Source organism: Moschus berezovskii, chromosome 16 (genome assembly GCF_049115385.1).
Source record: "Moschus berezovskii isolate FMDL1 chromosome 16, NW_MosBer_1.0, whole genome shotgun sequence".
Taxonomy (NCBI): domain Eukaryota; kingdom Metazoa; phylum Chordata; class Mammalia; order Artiodactyla; family Moschidae; genus Moschus; species Moschus berezovskii.
In genome coordinates this window covers 1,867,280-1,887,664 of record NC_142475.1, presented here as the reverse complement: position 1 = coordinate 1,887,664, position 20,385 = coordinate 1,867,280, and positions in this window count along the sequence as shown.

The window sequence follows — 20,385 nt, the reverse complement described above, 5'->3', positions numbered from 1 at the left end:
ATAAATTGCATGGATAATCACATGAGTTGATCTATTGTTAATAATTCTAATCAATTTTCATTTTCATGACTTCCTCTGTTATCACCAGAGTCAGGTTGCTGATATCAAAATAATTACACGTGCCTTACTATTTCTATCACCATACCTCATTCTTTTCATCATTAGAAGGTCTTTTGTAACATCTATTCAAATACTCTATTGTAGAAAAGGAATTAATATTCATGACACTAGGATAATTTTCAAATTTCAAAGTGAATGTATCTCAACAAAAAATTATTTATCTAATGTTAGAGATATGGCATCATATTTGCGTGGCCTTTACTCCAGATCTGTACAACTTACACAATATTTTGCTCAGGATTTATTCAGCAAAATAGACATATCTTTAAAGTTTTATTTCTTTCTCTGTCAGACTGACTGTCGACACTCTAGTGAATTGTTTATAAAATGAATGCTGCATCTTCCTTTCAGCTGACAGGTTTCTGTGGTTTGCTGCCTATTAGTTTTGTTTGTTGTGACTTAAAATGCAGGATCTATTTCCCCCCAATGTTGTTGAGTATTTTTTCCTTACTGAACTAGAAGAAAACACACAGAATGTGCTTATTTACAGGTAACTACTGCGTTGTCCTTCAAACCTACTTTGAATTTCCATTAGCTTCTCCTTCCATGCCTCAAATCTTAAAACTGTAAAAGAACCTAATGCACAATTTGAGAATTTTTTTTTAGCTCTTTGTGTTGGAGTTTTAAAATATAGAGATTTATTTCCAGGATCAGAAAAGTCACGTCATTGAAATCTCTCAAAACTGTTGGCACTGAAATAAGAACAAGACTAATGGTATATTCAAAGCGATTATTTTTAGAAAGAATCTAATTTTCGTCATTCATCTCCCCAGCCACCCATCTATCCATTCACCAAACTTGTATTAAAAGCCTAAAATGCAAGGCATTGAGTTGGACGCCAGAAATAGCAGGCATGAATATCTCAGGCCCTGACTTGAACAAACTCAACCTAGTTGAATAAACAAACATGTAAAAGATGATTGAATTTTACTTTGACAGGTACTATAATTGAAGTGTCTTCTTGAGGCAGAGGGAATGCAGAGGCTTGAGAAAGAACCCCATTCACTCAGGACACCTTCATGGAGGAGGTTTTACTCAGAAAGAGTTTTGAAAGGTGGGCTAGGAAGACAAGAAGAAAAGGTAGGTATATTGGGCACAGGCAGTGACAGCAATAAGTAACGGACAGTCTTCACATTTACTTTGTGTTGTTCTGCTCAGATTTGGTTGGGAAATGCAAATGCTTGTTTTTGTTCTTTTCTGTAGTACAGGAAGTAGGAAGGAATTCATGCTGGCCAAGAAAGCAAAGGGCCGGGACTTGAAGGCATTTGGATTTAACACCACAGGCCATTGAAGTCTTTCAATCATTTTAACACGACAATATCTGCGTCTCAGGACCCGTGTGGGCTGGAAGGCACTGGGCACGGGGGATGAGCGCTGGGAGCAGAAGCGGCGCGAATAGGCCGGCGGTGTGCACCTTCGCAGGGCTGTCGGCTCACCCGTCACGGTGCGGAGCGCGTCCGCCGCTTGTCCCCGAAGAGGTCCCCGAAAGCGCAGGCTCATCACTGCCGCCCCATAAAGGTTTTCAGAAAACAAAACCAAATATACAGTAATGAAAAGACCCCTCACAAAGAAGGAACAAGGAAAGAGAGACTTGGAGAGGTGAGCTCAGAATGAAATAGAAAGAGACCGCTCAGTCGTGTCCGACTCTGCGACCCCATGGACTGTAGCCCACCAGGCTCCTCTGTCCACGGGATCCTCCAGGCAAGAACACTGGAGTGGGTTGCCATGCCCTTCTCGAGGGGATTTTTCTGACCCAGGGATCGAACCCAGATCTCCCTCATTGCAGGCAGATGCTTTCCAGACTGAGCCACCAGGGAAGCCCCACGTAGATACCTAATGAAATGGAATAAGATATCTAATAAATATTTTCAATCAAAATCAATATGATTTGGTGATAAGTTAAACTTGAAGAAAGCAAGTTATGATAGTTCTGAAAATACTTTTAAAGTAAAAGTTAAAAGAGCAAACCAAAAAAAATCAGAAATTGAGAAGACCCTTGATTTAGTGTCGGGAAACTGGTTTGTTGACACTACTGTTAACTGACAAAAGTAGGGATCTTGGGATTGCTGCTGGTGTGGTGTGCGCGCCGCAAGACAACAGCAGAGGGTATTTTGCACAGGAGAGGCTATAGGTGTGCTTGGTTTGTGACGTGGTGGGTTTCAGATAGCCCTCGGGACTTTCAGGCAGGCATATCTGGGAAAACATCGAGGAACAGAGATATACAGACAGATGGAAGACAGACAGACAGACAGACAGGTAGGTAGGCAGATGACCCATATGTAGATGGTAGATGGATGAAGGGATCGGTAAATGGAGCTGAGATATTAGAGGCAGGGACAGAGACCGAACAACACACCATTTAGAAAATAAAGGGTATACAAATAGGGTCGTTATTTGTGTTTTGTAGTGTTTGCAGCAAGCCACTCCAGTACTGTTGCCTGGAAAATCCCATGGATGGAGGAGCCTGGTGGGCTGCAGTCCGTGGGGTCGTTGGGGGTCAGACGCGACTGAGCGACTTCACTTTCACTTTTCACTTTCACACATTGGAGAGGGAAATGGCAACCCACTCCAGTGTTCTTGCCTGCAGAATCCCAGGGACGGGGGAGCCTGGTGGGCTTCCGTCTATGGGGTCACACAGAGTCGGACACGACTGAAGTGACTTAGCAGCAGCAGCAGCAGCAGTGTTTGCAGCTGAGTGATCATTGTGATTGTCCCTCCCCCCCAAAAAAGGGCACAGATTTAGAAGAAGATCAGATAGAATAAGAAGATCAAGCAATACAGACAATAAAAAAGTAGTAAAGTAACCAAAATTGGGAGTTCAAAACAGACGTTCTAAATAGTGTTGTCAAAGGTGACGAATGTTAGAGGCCAAGTAAGCTTTTCAATGTTGTATTTTCCGTTTATAAATTCATACAGTTTATTTGAGGGTGAACTGTGTGAATATGTTCATGCTCTCTAGAGGGAAGCTAAAGGTTCTAAGAGTCAGTAACACTAAACACAAAGTGATTTCAGTGCTGCCACCAATGATAATAGTTCACAATAAAGTCAGCGCTCACATGAATGGAGATGATAACGTAGCTGGTTCTGATGGAGAAATGGAAACCAAATGATCCACTGGCAACTGGTCACACATCCCTTGTTTTCCTAACCAGAACACATTCAGGCTGTACTTCTGGTTTTTGTTTTTTAATGTATGAAGTCTCAGTGTTGTCCCAAACACATAATGATAAATGACTTAAATTTTCAAAGTGAAGCAAGGTTCTTATTCTCAAAGCTAATAATCAACCATCATCCTAATGATTAGAACTAATTTTTGGCTGAATAACGGAGAAGAGACATAGTGACCTACAAGGCCTTTTGAACAGATATATATGTTGCTGTGCTGTGTTTAGTCACTCAGTCATGTCTGACTCTTTGTGACCCCATGGACTGTAGCCTTCCAGGCTCCTCTGTTCATGGGGATTCTCCAGGCAAGAATACTAGAGTGGGTTACCATGCCCTCCTCCAGGGGATCTTCCCAACCCAGGAATCCAACCCAGGGATCCAACCCAGGTCTCCCGCATTGCAGGCAGATTCTTTACCATCTGAGTCACCAGGGAAGCTCAAGAACACTGGAGTGGGTAGCCTATTCCTTCTCCAGGGGATCTTCCCAATCCAGGAATCGAACTAGGGTCTCCTGCATTGCAGGTGGATTCTTTATCAGCTGAGCTCCCAGGGAAGTCCATATATATGTACACACACACACACACACATATATATAAATGGAGGACAACCCACTCCGGTGTTCTTGCCTGGAGAATCCCATGGACAGAGGAGCCTGGCAGGCTATGGTCCACGGGGTCACAAAGAGTCGGACAAAACTGATGTGACTTAGCACTTACACACACACACATATATTAGATAATTATGTACATATTGCAATTAGATTACATAATATATACTATATATTTAAATACACAATACATATTAAAAATGTTGAATATATTATAATATTTCTATACTAAAATATAATTATATAAACTGAAAACTGCTTTTGTGTTTCAGATATATGTTATACTCAACAGTATTTCCTTTAAAATAACTATATAAATAAGAAACATATCTACTTACCCATAGGAAAAAAGTATAGAACCTGAGAATATCTCGTTAAAATAATTTGTAAATAAAGCTCGGAAATATTTCCCAAAAAAGTCTTATCCTCATTGCAACATAAAAATACTACATACCTGTTACAAGAAGCAACTATTTTTAATTACAGTTATAGGAAAACAATTTTTATTGGCATATCGTTGTATTCTTATTGCCCATGACATTGAAAGCTTCTTCAATCAGTATTTGATGATGTTAATGATCATGCCAACCATATAGATCAAATAACCCATATTTTTTGGTAACTGTCAGCATTTTACTATTACCACCACCCAAGAAAATTTGCAATTACAGTTCATTAAGTACTAACATGGGATATACTCTATGATTATGTCAATCCTATGTAGGCTCAATTAGTTTCAACCATTGTATTCTTAGGGTAACTGGTTAAGTATTCATTTCAAGAGGGGCGTACCTGGTATATAGTAAAATTTGTGCATCTAGTTTTAGACTGAAATCTAAGTTTCTGTCCTTAACAACGATGCTGAAATCAGCAAACTCAAAAAATACACAACCCATCAATTTATCTGTTTAAAAGAGAGCCATAATTTTCACTTGCAGTGTAAGATGGTAGGCTGGAAATATATATTTGTGTTTTATCCATCCCTCCAACTACTCTTAAAAGATTCTGAAGTCTAAAATAAATAACTTCCTACTAGAGACAATAATGAGAGGTACATCAAGGAATAGAAGACATTTCAACAAACTTTTCAAAGATTAATGGATATGTGAGCAGATTGACAAATGAAAGAGAAGAGATAAAACTACAGGCCAGAACATGCCATAAAAGTAGTGTTAAATAGCTGTGAAAATATTCACTTGATAGTAACCTGGAAAGGATTTGGTCTGGAAGTCAATACAACAAAGAACCAAAGTGAGAAATAATATTAAAAGCAGGAAGATTGATTTAAAATGTTTACAACAAATAAGTTTGCCAATCAGCAACATAATTTCTCTTCTAATATCTCTGCACTGACAGCCAGACTTTCCCCTGGGGCATAACGTTTGATAGCACACTCCAAAAAAAGGAAAAAGAAAGAATCTGTTTGGAGAAAGCCAAAGTATGACTCTAAAGCAAGCAGCCTCCAAACGTTCTTGTTCTTATATTTGTGCGGCCCACAGTTTATCAGACAGCATCCAGGTCTGTCAATACCCATAAGCCATCTAGTCTCATCCTCACTTCTAGTTAAATCCTCAGTCACCTAAGAAAACAAACCTACTTCAAAAAAGTCAAAGGAAACCCACCACGTCCTCTCAGTTCTACTGTCTTAGATATGAACATATAACTAAGAATCATCATATATAATATTAAATACAGAAAAGTTCACAATTTAGGTAAAAACAGTAAAAGTGATCAATAGAGAAGACAAATAATTCAGAACACAGAAAGCAATTTCTAAAAACTTTAATTATGTAACTAGTGAGTTAGAAATTGTTAATATTACATCATAAACCAATAAAACAATAAGAAAATGGCATTTCTTAAGCAAAAAAAGAAAAGCTTTTAGAAAAAAAATAAAATTTCTCCAAAAGAGAGTGAAATGGAAAGTACAGTAGAAGGAATCTCCTAAAATATAGAAGGAAAAGGCAGAAATGTGGAAAATATAGAAAAAATATAAATAACACAGAGGACCAGTCAAACAAACAGAGCATGCACCAGTGAAGGAAACAGAGAAAATAGAGTGGCTGTGGTAGAAATAATTTTAAAATTGACCTTAAAATGGTATATATGACAAGATACTGAACCTGTGCCTTTATTACATTACCTGGCAAAGGGGATTTTGCAGATGTAAAAAGGGTGTCAGTCAGTTGCCTTTAAGTTAATCAAGAGAGCATTGCCTAAGTGGACTCAGTTTAATCAGGTGAGCCTTTTAATAGCATAGAATTTTCTCTGGCTATTAAAGATAAGGAAGCAGGAGGCTGGAAGCACGCAGTGAAGTCATGGCGGCTTTTAAGATGGAGCAGGGCCATGTGCCAGGGAATGCACACGGCCTGCAGGAACTGCGAGCAGACCCGGGATGACAGTCAGCAAGGCCACAGGACCTCAGTTCTTTTTAAAAACTGACTCGTGTTGGGATATAGTTGCTTTATAATGTTGTGTTAGTTTCCACCGTACGGCAAAGTGAACCAGCTATCCATACCCTCTTTATTGGACTTCCTTCCCGTTTAGGTCACCACGGAGCGCTGAGCGGGGTTCCCTGAGCGATAGAGTGGACTCTGGTTAGTGAGCTATTTTACACAGAGCATCGCTAGTGTGTCTGCGTCCACCTCGGACTCCCGGCTCATCCCAGTCTTCGCTCCTGCCCCTCGCCCTCCCGCGGTGTTCACTCATCATTCTCTGCATCCCTGGCTCTGTTTCTGTAGCCACAAGGAACCTCAATTCTGCCAACAAACTGCATGAGCAAGAAAACGGATTCTTCCATGAACCCCCAGAGAAGAACACACAGCCCTACTAACACCTGAATTTCAACTTTGTGAGACTCTAACTGAAGAAGCCAGCCAAACCCACCTGAACTTCTGACCTAAAAAACTCTGAAATAATAAATAGATACAAGTTTGTAACAAATTACATAGCAATAGAAAACAAATACAGGGGGAAAACAATGATGGCGATGATCATAAAGATGATGATGACAAAGTAGAAGGAAGAATTCTGCAGATCTGAATAGGCCATTAATATTTAGTTCAAATGTCCTTCCCAGTGTTCAACAAAAAAGACCCACAACTGTATGAAACATTGCAAAATTTAAGGACACCAGTAATTAGTATAAAGAGAAGATGCAAAAATATCCTAGGTAGAGGGACGAGCAAACGCTATTTAACAGAAAATTAACTATTAAGGCAAAGTATTCAATACCATGGTGATCCAAGTCTACGCCCGACCAGCAACGCTGAAGAAGCCGAAGTTGAACCGCACTATGAAGACCTACAAGATCTTCTAGAACTAACACCCAAAAAAGAGGTCCTTTTCATTATAGGGACTGGAACGCAAAAGTAGGAAGTCAAGAGATACCTGGCGTAACAGGCAAATTTGGCCTTGGAGCACGAAATGAAGCAGGGCAAGGGCTAACAGAGTTTTGCCAAGAGAATGCTCTGGTCATAGCAAACACCCTCTTCCAACAACACAAGAGAAGACTGTACTTATGGACATCGCCAGATGATCAATACAAAAATCAGATTGATTATATTCTTTGCAACCAAAGATGGAGAAGTTCTATACTGTCAGCAACCACAAGACCAGGAGCTGACTGTGGCTCAGATCAGGAACTCCTTATTTCCAAATTCAGACTTAAATTGAAGAAAAGTAGGGAAAACCACTAGACCATTCAGGTATGACCTAAATCAAATCTTTTAAAGTTATAAGTGGAAGTGAGAAATAGATTCAAGGTGTTAAATTTGAAAGACAGAGTGCCTAAAGAACTATAGACAGTGGTTCATGACATTGTACAGGAGACAGGGATCAAGACCATCCCCAAGAAAAAGAAATGCAAAAAGCCAAAATGGTTGTCTAAGGAGGCCTTACAAATAGCTGTGAAAAGAAGAGAAGTGAAAGCCAAAGGAGAAAAGGAAAGATACATCCATTTGAATGTAGAGTTCCAAAGAATAGCAGGGAGAGATAAGAAAGCCTTCTTCTGTCATCAATGCAAAGAAATAGAAGAAAACAATAGAATGGGAAAGACTAGAGATATCTTCAAGAAAATTAGAGATACCAAGGGAACATTTCATGCAAAGATGGGCACAATAAAGGACAGAAATGGGGTGGACCCAACAGAAGGAGAAGATATTAAGAAGAGGTGGCAAGAATACACAGAAGAACTGTACAAAAAAGATCTTCATGACCCAGATAACCACAATGGTGTGATCACTCATCTAGAGCCAGACATCCTGGAATGTGAAGCCAAGTGGGCCTTAGGAAGCATCACCACAAAACTAGTGGAGGTGATGGAATTCCAGTTGAGTTATTTCAAACCCTAAAAGATGATGCTGTGAAAGTGCTACACTCAATATACCAGCAAATTTGGAAAACTCAGCAGTGGCCACAGGACTGGAAAAGATAAGTTTTCATTCCAATCCCAAAGAAAGGCAATGCCAAAGAATGTTCAAACTACTGCACAATTGCACTCATCACATACGCTAGCAAAGAAACACTCAAAATTCTCCAAGCCAGGCTTCAACAGTACATGAATAACGAACTTCCAGGTGTTCAAGCTGGATTTAGAAAAGGCAAAGGAACCAGAGATCAAATTGCCAACATCCACTGGATCATTGAAAAAGCAAGAGAGCTCCAGAAAAACATCTACTTCTGCTTCATTGACTACGCCAAAGCCTTTGACTGTGTGGATCACAACAAACTGTGAAAAATTCTTAAAGAGATGGGCATACCAGACCACCTGACCTGCCTCTTGAGAAACCTGTATGCAGGTCAGGAAGCAACAGTTAGAACTGGACATGGAACAACAGACTGGTTCCAAATAGGAAAAGGAGTACATCAAGGCTGTATACTGTCACCTTGCTTATTTAACTTATACGCAGAGTACATCATGAGAAATGCTGGGCTGGATGAAGCACAGGCTGGAATCAAGATTGCTGGGAGAAATATCAATAACCTTAGATATGCAGATGACACCACCCTTATGTCAGAAAGTGAAGAAGAACTAAAGAGCCTCTTGATGAAAGTGAAAGAGGGGAGTGAAAAAGTTGGCTTAAAACTCAACATTCAGAAAACTAAGATCGTGGCATCCAGTCCCATCACTTCATGGCAAATAGATGGGGAAACAATGGAAACTGTGACAGACTTTATTTTCTTGGGCTCCAAAATCACTGCAGATGGTGACTGCAACCATGAAATTAAAAGATACTTGCTCTTTGGAAGAAAAGCTGTGATCAACATAGAGAGCATATTGAAAAGCAGAGACATTACTTTGTCAACAAAGTTCCGTCTAGTCAAATCTATGGATTTTCCAGTAGTCATGCATGGATGTGAGAGTTGGCCCACAAAGAAAGCTGAGCAACTGAAGAATAGGTGCTTTTGAACTGTGGTGTTGAAGAAGACTCGAGAGTCCCTTGGACTGCAAAGAGATCCAACCAGTCCATCCTAAAGGAAATCAGTCCTGAATATTAGTTGGAAGGACTGAAGCTGAAGCTCTAATACTTTGGCCACCTGATGGGAAGAACCGACCCATTGGAAAAGACCCTGATGCTGGGAAAGAGTGAAGGTGGGAGGAGAAGGGGACGACAGAGGATGAGATGGTTGGATGGCATCACTGTCTCGATGGACAAGAGTTTGAGCAAACTCCCAGAGTTGCTGATAGACAAGGAGGCCTGGTGTGCTGCAGTCCATGGGGTCGAAAGATTCAGACACGACTGAGCAACTGAACTGAACTGAACTGAACAGAAAAGAAAATTACAAATGAACTGCCATAGATCAGAGGTCATAGGCCACAGTGATTAAGTCTTTTTCTTTTTTAATTTAGACATTCTGATTTGAATCCTGACACAGCCATTTGCAAGCTTCCTGATCTTGAGAATGTTACTTGTCAGTTCCCAAGTTTCTTTTCTGTAGAATGGGTGTGATGATGTTATCTTATAGGGATATTGTAAGAATTCAATAAATGTACACACACAGATTTGATATAGAGATATAAGTGGGCTTCCCAGCTGGCTCTAGTGTTAAAGATCCTGCCTGCCAGTGAGACTTATGAGACGTGTTTTCCATCCCTGGGTAGGAACAGTCCCCTCGAGGAGGGCGTGGCAACCCACTCCAGGATTCTTGCCTGGAGAATCCCATGGACAGAGGAGCTGGGCCGGCTACAGTCCATAGAGTCACAAAGAGTCAGACACGACTGGAGCGACTTAGCATGCACACATAGATAAAAGAATCTGTTCTAATGAGGTGGATGAAACTGGAGCCTATTATACAGAGTGAAGTAAGCCAGAAAGAAATGCACCAATACAGTCTACTAATGCATATATATGAAATCTAGACAGATGGTAACGATAACCCTGCATACGAGACAGGAAAAGAGACACAGATGTTTAGAACAGTCTTTTGGACTCTGTGGGAGAGGGCGAGGGTGGGATGATTTGGGAGAATGGCCTTGAAACATGTATATTATCATATGTAAAATGAATCGCCAGTCCAGGTTCCATGCATGATACAGGATGCTCGGGGCTGGTGTAGTGGGATGACCCAGAGGGATGGGATGGGGAGGGAGGTGGGAGGGGGGTTCAAGATGGGGAACATATCACCCGGAGCAGATTCATGTCAATGTATTGCAAAACCAATAGAATAATGTAAAGTAATTAGCCTCCAATTAAAATAAATAAATTTTTAAAAAGTATAGACAGAGTGAGATAATGCTAAGAATATTTTCTGGCATCATATATTAGCTTTTCTCTTATTATTAGATATTTCATCAGCAATGCTAGATGCTCAAAGGTAATGAAAGAATGCCTTCAATTTTCTCATGGGAAAGATATTTTAAAATTATAATTTCACACTATAAAGCTACTAAGCAGATATGAAAACAAGACATGTTTAGAGATGTTGATACAATGTGCCTGTTAAAAGATTTTAAGGCTATTCTAGAATACAACAAAATAAGGAAAAGAGAGCAAAAAGGATGGTTGTATCTAGTGGACTAACCGGATATTAATGATGGAAAACTCCTGAAAGGTGATTTTTTTCCCCTGAAAACAAGTACCTATCCAAATTAAGAGTGAAGGGATAACAGGAGTTATGGTAATGTATGCTGTGCGCACTGTTTTGAAATTTTAATTTAATCTATGTCCAAAGCATAGAAGAGTGGGTTGCCATTTCCTTCTCCAGGGGATCTTCCTGACCCAGGGATCGAACCTGGGTCTCCCGCATTGCAGGCAGACGTTTACCGTCTGCGCCAACAGGGAAGCCTAGCGGAGGAAAAGGGGAGAGAAGTCTGCACTGTGCATCCTGTTGAGCTGAACTGCACAAAGAGCCAACTACCCACACAGCTCCGGAGCAAAGTTCCTTTAGCTTCAATCAGACATGCACACGTGTGAACACACACGCACCTCCATGCACACGCAGACCTCACACAGATTTCTGATCTGGAAAGATTTCCTGTCTTTTCAAGATGAGGAGTGATCACGTGCAGGGTCTGTGTAAGAAAGCTGCTGCTGCTGCTGCTGAGTCACTTCAGTCGTGTCCGACTCTGTGCGACCCCACAGACGGAAGCCCACCACCAGTACATGAAAGGAAAGGAGCAAGAACAAAAAAGCAAAACAAGGAAGTTTTGCTGTGGAGCAGCTGAAAATTGAGGCAAAGGATTTTCCCAGTTACTCGAAAAAATAATAAATGTAAGGACCTTTATATAAAACAAGCTCAAAGCAGAAGGGGCCCAGCAAAGAATGATAACAACAATCAGAGCAAACAGATGAAACTGACCTGCAAGAGTGGGTCTGGCTTCTAAAGCCACAATTGAGCTCTTGCACATGTAATCCCCGCTCTCGTCCTGAGCACAGGGGACCTGGGCAAGGCTCCTGCCCCTGGAACAGGCTTCATAAGTGGCTTCCACGCCCTCATTTTACTTGCTGTAAAATATATAGAAAACAAAATTACAGTTCTCATTTTATAACCATATCACAAACGGGTTGAGCCAGCAATTCCCTCAAACCTATATTTTTCCTGCCTGCAAGACTGCTTATGAGAACATTTTTTACCTTCTCTAGACAGCCTTTGAGGAAGTGATGATCAGCACTGGGTTGTTTTAACCTTGGCCGCAGGAGGGGAGACAGGAGCCCGCGAGGACGGAGACGAGTCTCCAGGGCCCATCACAGGGTCACTCTGGGGCTTTGTGCTCTCAGAGCAAACGGCATGACAAACGTGAAGCTGTGCCTCACAGCACAGTCTTCTCCCTGACTGCTCTTCTGCGGCTTGTCTGCTAAAGTTCTCAGATTGAGAGCAGTGTGCTGGCGAGTCATCCCCGACCCCAGGACGAAAAGCGTGGGCCCTGCTTCTGGACTTTGCGGTGAAGAAGAGAGAAGGAAACAAGCTTTACCCACTGACGTGCACCCAGTGGCCTCGCAGGCCTCCTCACTCAGACAGAGCTGACCCCATCCACCCTGTTTTAAGTCTCTAGTGTACAGATTTCTAAATCCTCAGGGAAATCAACATCAGACTGCACCAATCTCCTATTTTTTCTGGGGAAATGTGCTAAAACTGAAACATGTGGATTGAAAAAGAAAGAACTCTTCACTGTAAGTACAGTAACCTAAATATCTGGAGAAAAGGCCTCTAAGTGAAAGCTTGGTTTTAAACAACTTTGTGGAAATCACTTTCTCTCCACAGCAGTGTCTCTATATGCCCCCCAAATTCAAGAAAACAATCACATGTAAATGTGATTCCTCAGTGGCTTTTTGATGTAATATGGGCAGCTCTACGGAGAAGGCAAAGGCAACCCACTCCAGTGTTCTGACCTGGAGAATCCCAGGGACGGGGGAGCCTGGTGGGCTGCCGTCTATGGGGTTGCACAGAGTCGGACACGACTGAAGCGACTTAGCAGCAGCAGCAGGGCGGCTCTAACCCAGAAGACTGCTATTCTCATAATGCCCCATCACCATCAATTCCTATATTGCTCTGATCAACAAAATATGGGAAAAGATAATTTTAAAATTAAGTGCAAATTATAGAAAACTGTTTAGATATTTAGTTAGCAAAAGTAAATAAGGGTTAATAAATTCCGCTGGACATAATATAAGCACATACTGATACCAATAAAAACACTAGAGTTTTTTCTTTTACATTGTTCTTATTTATGCTAAACAGTAAAAACAACCATAGTAAATTTTAATAAATATGAGCAACAAAAATATATTTTCAAAATACATTACAGATATCTTAAGGAAGTCTAACTTCTAAGGGTAAGGAGGTGTATGACAGATATTTGTCTAATATAATATTTTACAATATGCACATCAGGGATATGTTATCTAGATTTTATTCTCAGTTTATTCCATGAATATTTGTAATTGACCAGTTGTGAATGCCTGTATAATTTAGGTACAAAAAATACAGATTAGAAATGACAATTGACATAAAATATATGTTATAAAATATGTTTCAGTATATTTTCGTACTGTGTATTTCTGGTATTTATATAATTTTTAAAAAGCAAAAAACAAACATACAAAACAAAACTTAGTTCGATCTACAAAAATACAGGTAATTTATAGCCTCCAGGGGCCTGTGTGTAATATTACACAGATTATCCAGTCCTCAAATTCAAACAACTATTTATTTAATTGTAGTTTTGAAAAGTAGGATATGAATCCATTAATTCATGTTATTTCTGAAGAAACAACATCTGATACCCAATGCTAATTTTCCTGCCCTGAGCATATAACCAGAGCAAAGATATATTCTTCTTTGATTTTTAAATGCCATTTAAATGTGTCTCTGCATCTGAAATTTTTGCTCAAAATTTATACAACTATATTGAATGATAAAACAGTAAGGACTAATATATTTCATGATCTAAGATATAATGTCTCAAAAATGAAATTTAGAAACATTTTAGTATATGGAAACTTAAGACCAGCAGCATTTTGAGGAGAACAAAAACTGATTGGGAGTTAAAGATTTAAAAGGCTCTTCATTGGGCCAACTGTTTTTATTTGAAATTAGATGAAATGTCTACCAAATACCCTAAAACAGATTAATGATAGAAGTCAGTTAAATCATGTTTTCCTTTCCATGTGTGGGAATATTGGAATTTCTATAGCTGGTAATACTGTGTTCCATATGTTTAAATATTAAACACATAAACCAGTGTAACCTCTAGGCCACAAGATGAAGTGAACCAAGTTTATATTTCTCTTTCTAGGTTTTTTTTAAAAATATATCTTCCTCTTTGCCTCAGGAAAATTCATTTCAGGAAAAGTTATGAGTACCTTTGAAAAGTCATTATGTTACCTTTTCCAGAAGAAGGTCCATGTTTTGGTCATCTCTGCTTAAAGAATACAAATTAACAACTTGAGGAATCACAGAGGTCATGGGATACTGCAGAGGGTGAGACACTGTATATTTCAGCTCCTTACTTAGCGATGCAAATTTAAGCAAGATATTGAACTCCTTCCACCCATGATTTCCTAGTATGTACTGAGATCATGATACCATTCTGTTTCTTGGTGTGTTTTTTTTTTAATTTATTTTTTTGGCTGCATGTGGGATCTTAGTTCCCTGACCAGGGATTGAACCCCTGCCCAGGAAGCACAGAGTCTTAACCACTGGACTACCTGGAAAGTCCCATGATACCACTCTTTTAGGATAACAGGTAAGATTAACCAGGGTAAAGACCCAGAATTGTCAAAGCAATGGTGAGGGAAAGAACAAAGCTGAAGGCGTAGCCCTCCTAGACTCGTAAGTACAATGGTTGATTGGAAAAATTTTCAGTGAAAGATTCTGGAGAAAGGGTTTTTAAGGGACACCATTCAAATGCCTCAGTTCAGTTCAGTCGCTCAGTCGTGTCCGACTCTTTGCGACCCCATGAATCACAGCACGCCAGGCCTCCCTGTCCATCACCAACTCCCGGAGTTCACTCAAACTCACCTCCATCGAGTCGGTGATGCATCCAGCCATCTTATTTTCTGTCGTCCCCTTCTCCTCCTGCCCCCAATCCCTTCCAGCATCAGAGTCTTTTCAGGTGAGTCAACTCTTCGCGTGAGATGGCCGAAGTATTGGAGTTTCAGCTTTAGCGTCAGTCCTTCCAATGAACACCCAGGACTGATCTCCTTTAGAATGGACTGGTTGGATCTCCTTGCAGTCCAAGGGACTCTCAAGAGTCTTCTCCAGCACCACAGTTCAAAAGCATCAATTCTTTGGCGATTCAAACGCCTAGGATCCATAATTGTTCCAGAGATCTGACCCAGCTGGTCATTTCATGAATCATTTAAGTGAGAATGGTTGGTAGCTTCATAGAGCCATTCCTGCCAACTCAATTCATAAGCAAGACTATCTCCCTGACTTTATCCACAGGCCTCTCCTCTCCACTGTGTAGTCACATGATGGGTATGACTGTCGACGAAAGACTTCCTATTCCATATCACTCATTTTCAAAATATATTTTGCCAAGTTGCTTCTGTCCTGTCCAATTCTTTGAGACCCTCTGGACTGTAGCCAACCCAGTTCCTCTGTCCATGGACTCTCCAGGCAAGAATACTGGAGTGGGTGGCCATGCCCTCCTCCAGGGGACCTTCCCGACCCAGGGATCAAGCCCGTGTCTCTTATGTCTCCTGCATTGGCAGGCGGGTTCTTTACTATGAGCGCCACCTGGGAAGCCCACATTTTAGAATGGCTAACATCTATGTAGCTCCGTGTCTCAGGCACAGAGCTCATGACTTGACATGCGTCGGTTTGTCATAGTAACTGTGAAGTCAGCACTATACTTCTCTCCATTTTGCAGATGATAAAACAGAAGTCTAAGGGTTTCAGTAAACTGTAACTTCTCATGGGTCAATCAAGGGTGGAGTCAAAACTCTATTCCAGGTGTGTTGACCTGAATGTCCGTGTTGCTAATCACCACAAATGGATTAAGAGAGACCATTACTGCAGAAAGTCAAGGGTGGAAAAGGGATGGAGGTGGGGGATGAGAGTTGGGGAGCTGATGCTTCCCTATCCTGAACTTGGGCCTCCCTGTGGCTCAGACGGTAAAGAATCTGCCTGCGAGGCTGGAGACCCAGGTTCAATCCCTGGGTGGGGAAGATCCCCTCAAGAAGGGAATGATGGCAACCCAGTCCAATATTCTTGCCTGGAGAATCCCATGGACAGAGGAGCCTGGCGGGCTACAGTCCATGGGGTTGCAAAGAATTGGACACGACTGAGCGACAGCACGGCAGAGGCATCTCCTGCCTCAGCTTCTATGTTCTCCAAACCACAGACACACGTATCTGGATCTTCATGAGGTTTTCGTGCAGTGCCTCTCAACAGATTTGAAGAATAGGATGAGAGTTAGTGCACAGCTCACCATCCCAACACACACACCCACACTCGTGTGCATACACATACCTTGGGGAGGCACACAGAGTGCAGCAACTCTGAAGAAATCCTTTATCTCCCACTGACCTAAGCTCTCCACTTTAACCTCTTTATCGCTTTGGATGCAGACTGGACACAGTACGGCACCAGCTGTCTCCTTTGTAAGTCAGGCCTCTCTGAAGTCTTCCTCACTTTGCTGTGTAGAAACTGTCTTCTTGGAGATTTGGCCAAACCTGAGATCACAGGAGCTCTATGTTAACACAAGTTGCTCAAAAGGAAAAGGAACTTTGAACTCTTTCATTCAACAAGAAATCCATCTTCTTTATCTTGTCCCTCTTCAAAAGCTTCCCTTTTTCCACTGCTGGTTATATAACAGTAGATCTGTGATGAGGGTAATGACTTGCATTGTGTAGCTATGCAAATGAATTCCAAGTGCTCTGTCAGATGATGAAAGGAAAAATGATGACAATTTTATTCTACTTGTTCTAGAGTAAACATTGGTAAACTCATTACACGACACACCTTCACTGAATATCTATGAATGAAGGAAGAGTTTCTGATTACTGGCTTTGTCTTTATTTCTATTTTATAAATTACATTTAATTATGGCATAATTAGATAACACCTTTAGCATTAAAAAAAATTAGCCATGTAATGAGGTATAATTTCTGAGAACAGCATAAATTCTAATGATTGTAAATAGAGACCGCATGACAACTCTGCAAATTCATCAGAACGGTTTGGTTTATATTTCTTTAAAAGATTAGTGTGCATAATGTGGAACTTTATTCCAAGTGTCAATTCTAGAATTCTTTATGAAAAAGCAATTGAAGAAATCAGTCTTACATGGAAATGCATTTTATAATAGATACAATCTACCCACTAACTGAAGCTTTGGAAATTAAAAAAAAATACCCACCAAGTTCTTCTCTAATTGAGCAACTACTAATTAAATCAAGTGCTCACCTAGTTAATCACAACTAAGCAGTACATTTCAAAGCCTCTCCCAATTGACATTTAGGCAAGAATTGCCTACGTCTCTCCCTTCTGTCTCCTCACACCACCCCACTGTTTCCTGCATTTCACACTCAGCAGGGTAAGATGTCTGAAAGCGCTTTCACTGAGGTCCATGTGTCCAATCAAAATACAAGAAAAAGACAGTGACTACTATTCATAACTGACTTCCATACTCTGTTATGTAAACTGTCAACAAAGAGCAGACAGAATTATCGACAGGAACTGCGATGACTCCAAACCCTGCTCCACACCACAGCAGAGACCAGGAGTCAGGAAAAGGAAGGGTATCTTGATGACTTTCACCACGCCGTTCACCTATTCTTTTCCAACCCCTATCTCTGAAGAAGTGAAGGAAGCCTTTATGCCATATCACAGTAACGTGTAAGGGCCAATGACAAAACTTCTAAACGCATCAGAAAGTATGTCTTTAGCAAGTCTTACTGTGGAAGTTGTAACGTTGTTCTCTCTGACCCCTTTCCAGCTATAAATCCCTCCTTGCGTACTAACTCTAAAAAGCGTCTAGACTGTATTTCTCCCTTCGATTCTATTGGTCCATAATGATCAGAGCTCTACTGAAAATCACACTTAAAATCCACTTGCTACTGCCATCTGCAATTCTTGCCTCACTCACTGAAGGTTCGGGATCATGGCTCAGTCTCCATCCCAGCTCTTTTGTGTGTCTCGCCTGCTGTCCGCTAAGTTGCTTCAGTCGTATCCGACTCTTTGTGACCCCATGGACTGTAGCCTGCCAGGCTCCTCTGCCCATGGGATTCTCCAGGCAAGAACACTGGAGTGGGTGCCCATGCTCTGCTCCAGGGGATCTTCCTGACCCAGTGGTTGAAGCCACGTCTCCCGCGTTGCAGGCGGATTCTTTACTGCTGAGCCACCGGGGAAGCCTTAGGTCCTAGATGATCCCAGGTCAATGCTGGGGACCCAAACCACACACCAGTCTTGCAACAAGGGAGTAACCTTGTTTCCAAGATCATCATTTGCCCTCAGCTGGCAACTCCTTTGGTTATACTCTGGATACTGTCACCTACAGAATTTCCCTGGCTTTGGAATACTAAATTCAGACCTCATCTTCCCTGAACACACCTTCCAATCCTTTCAGGAAACAAGGTGGATGATCTGCCTCCCTTGCGCAAGCTGTGGAGTCGATGGAAACACTCACACATGTGAGGAGTCTAAAACCATTAGAAGCTAAAGTGGGGCTTCAGTGCGGCTCAGGAATCCAGCGAGGTTTCTCTTATTTCTCTTGTTGGCTCTCTCACCTCCTGCTATTTCTCTTTCTCTCTCTCTCTCAAGAGTTTATCTATATATTTCACAGAGACTATAAAAGTCTTTAGAAAATAATCAACTCAACTTTGCCCCACCATATTCATGATTCCCTGGTGGCTCAGACAGTAAAGAATCTGCCTGCAATCCAGGAGATGGGGATTTGATCCCTGGGTCAGGAAAAACCCCTGGAGGAGGGCATGCAACCCACTCCAGTGTTCTTGCCTGGAGAATCCCACAGACGGAGGAGCCTGGCGGGCTACAGTCCATGGGACACACTGAGGGACTAACGTTTCACTTTCTCTTCATTCATAAATCTACCGAAAATGGCTTCCTTCTTTGCTCGCCTCTCCCCTGTTACACAGATGTGGTGTTTTGGAGGACATCACAGAGAGGACGTGGCCAACAGCTGGCCCAGGATCTGGAGCCCTGCCCCGGCGTGTGCTTTCTCTCCACCGCTGCTGCGCTGAGTGCTTTCAAGGACACGAGCCTTGGGAGAATAAGCTGCTGTTGAGACCATCGGGAAAGCGTATGTGACTGAACCGCAGGAAAGCCTCTACACAAACTTTTAAGACTCTGACAGGCAGAGATCTCCGCTCATGCATGTCCCCTGCTTACAGAAACTCGCTGCCCCACCAATCTGGAGTGGTCCGCCCCTTCCCCTGGCTCCTCTTGCCCTTCATTTAAGGGAGTTAGTGTTTAATTTCATCTGCAGGCCTCTCAGGGTTGCAAACCAACAGACAGCCTCATCCCTTAAGAAAATAAATGCTTCTAAAAGAGATCCCAAATACTAACCTAGTGTCTTTTTCCTCTTCATAGGCAATCAATCCTTTTTTTTAAAAAAAATTATTTATTTTTAATTGAAGGATAATTGCTTCACAGTATTGTGCTGGTTTCTGCCGAACATCAACATGAATCAGCCATGTCCTCTTTAAGGAGTTGTCTGTTCTTAATCACTCCAGCGCTTTACTTTTTCATGCCTTCTGTATCTGCTCTAACCTGAAAATCTTTCCCACCACACACACAATCGACCACCTCCCTCAGATGCTTTCGAACTCTGGTGTTGGAGTTCCTCAGACGGCAAAAAGATCAAACTAGTCCATCCTAAAGGAAATCAGTCTTGAATATTCATTGGAAGGACTGATGCTGAAGCTGAAACTCCAATACTTTGGCCACCTGATGCAAAAAGTCAACTCATTAGAAAAGACCCTGATGCTGGAAAAGACTGAAGGTGGGAAGAGAAGGGGACGACAGACAATGAGATAGTTGGATGGCATCACCGACTCAATGGACGTGAGTTTGAGCAAGCTCCGGGAGTTGGTGATGAACAGGGAGGCCTGGCGTGCTGCAGTCCACGGGGTGGCAAAGAGTCGGACACGGCTGAGTGACTGAACAACAGATCCACAGAGAGGCATCCAAAGTCCATGACATGCAAACCAAACTCATCAACCCCTCATCTCTACCCTAAAAAACAAACATCTCCACTATTCCTTACTTTCGTTTACAGCACTAAAGTGAAAGTGAAGTCGCTCAGTCGTGTCCGACTCTTTGTGAGCCCACGGACACCAGGCTTCTCCGTCCATGGGATTCTCCAGGCAAGAATACTGGAGTGGGTTGCCATTTCCTTCTCCAGGGGAATCTTCCCGACCCAGGGATGGAACCCAGGTCTCCCGCATTGCAGACAGACGCTTTACCATCTGAGCCACCAGGGAAGTACCTTTCCATGGCTAAACTTTCACAGCACCAGCCTTTACCCAGTTAAGTGAAAAACCTGAGAGGTGCTGTTTCACAAACAAATGTGTGTAAATGACAAC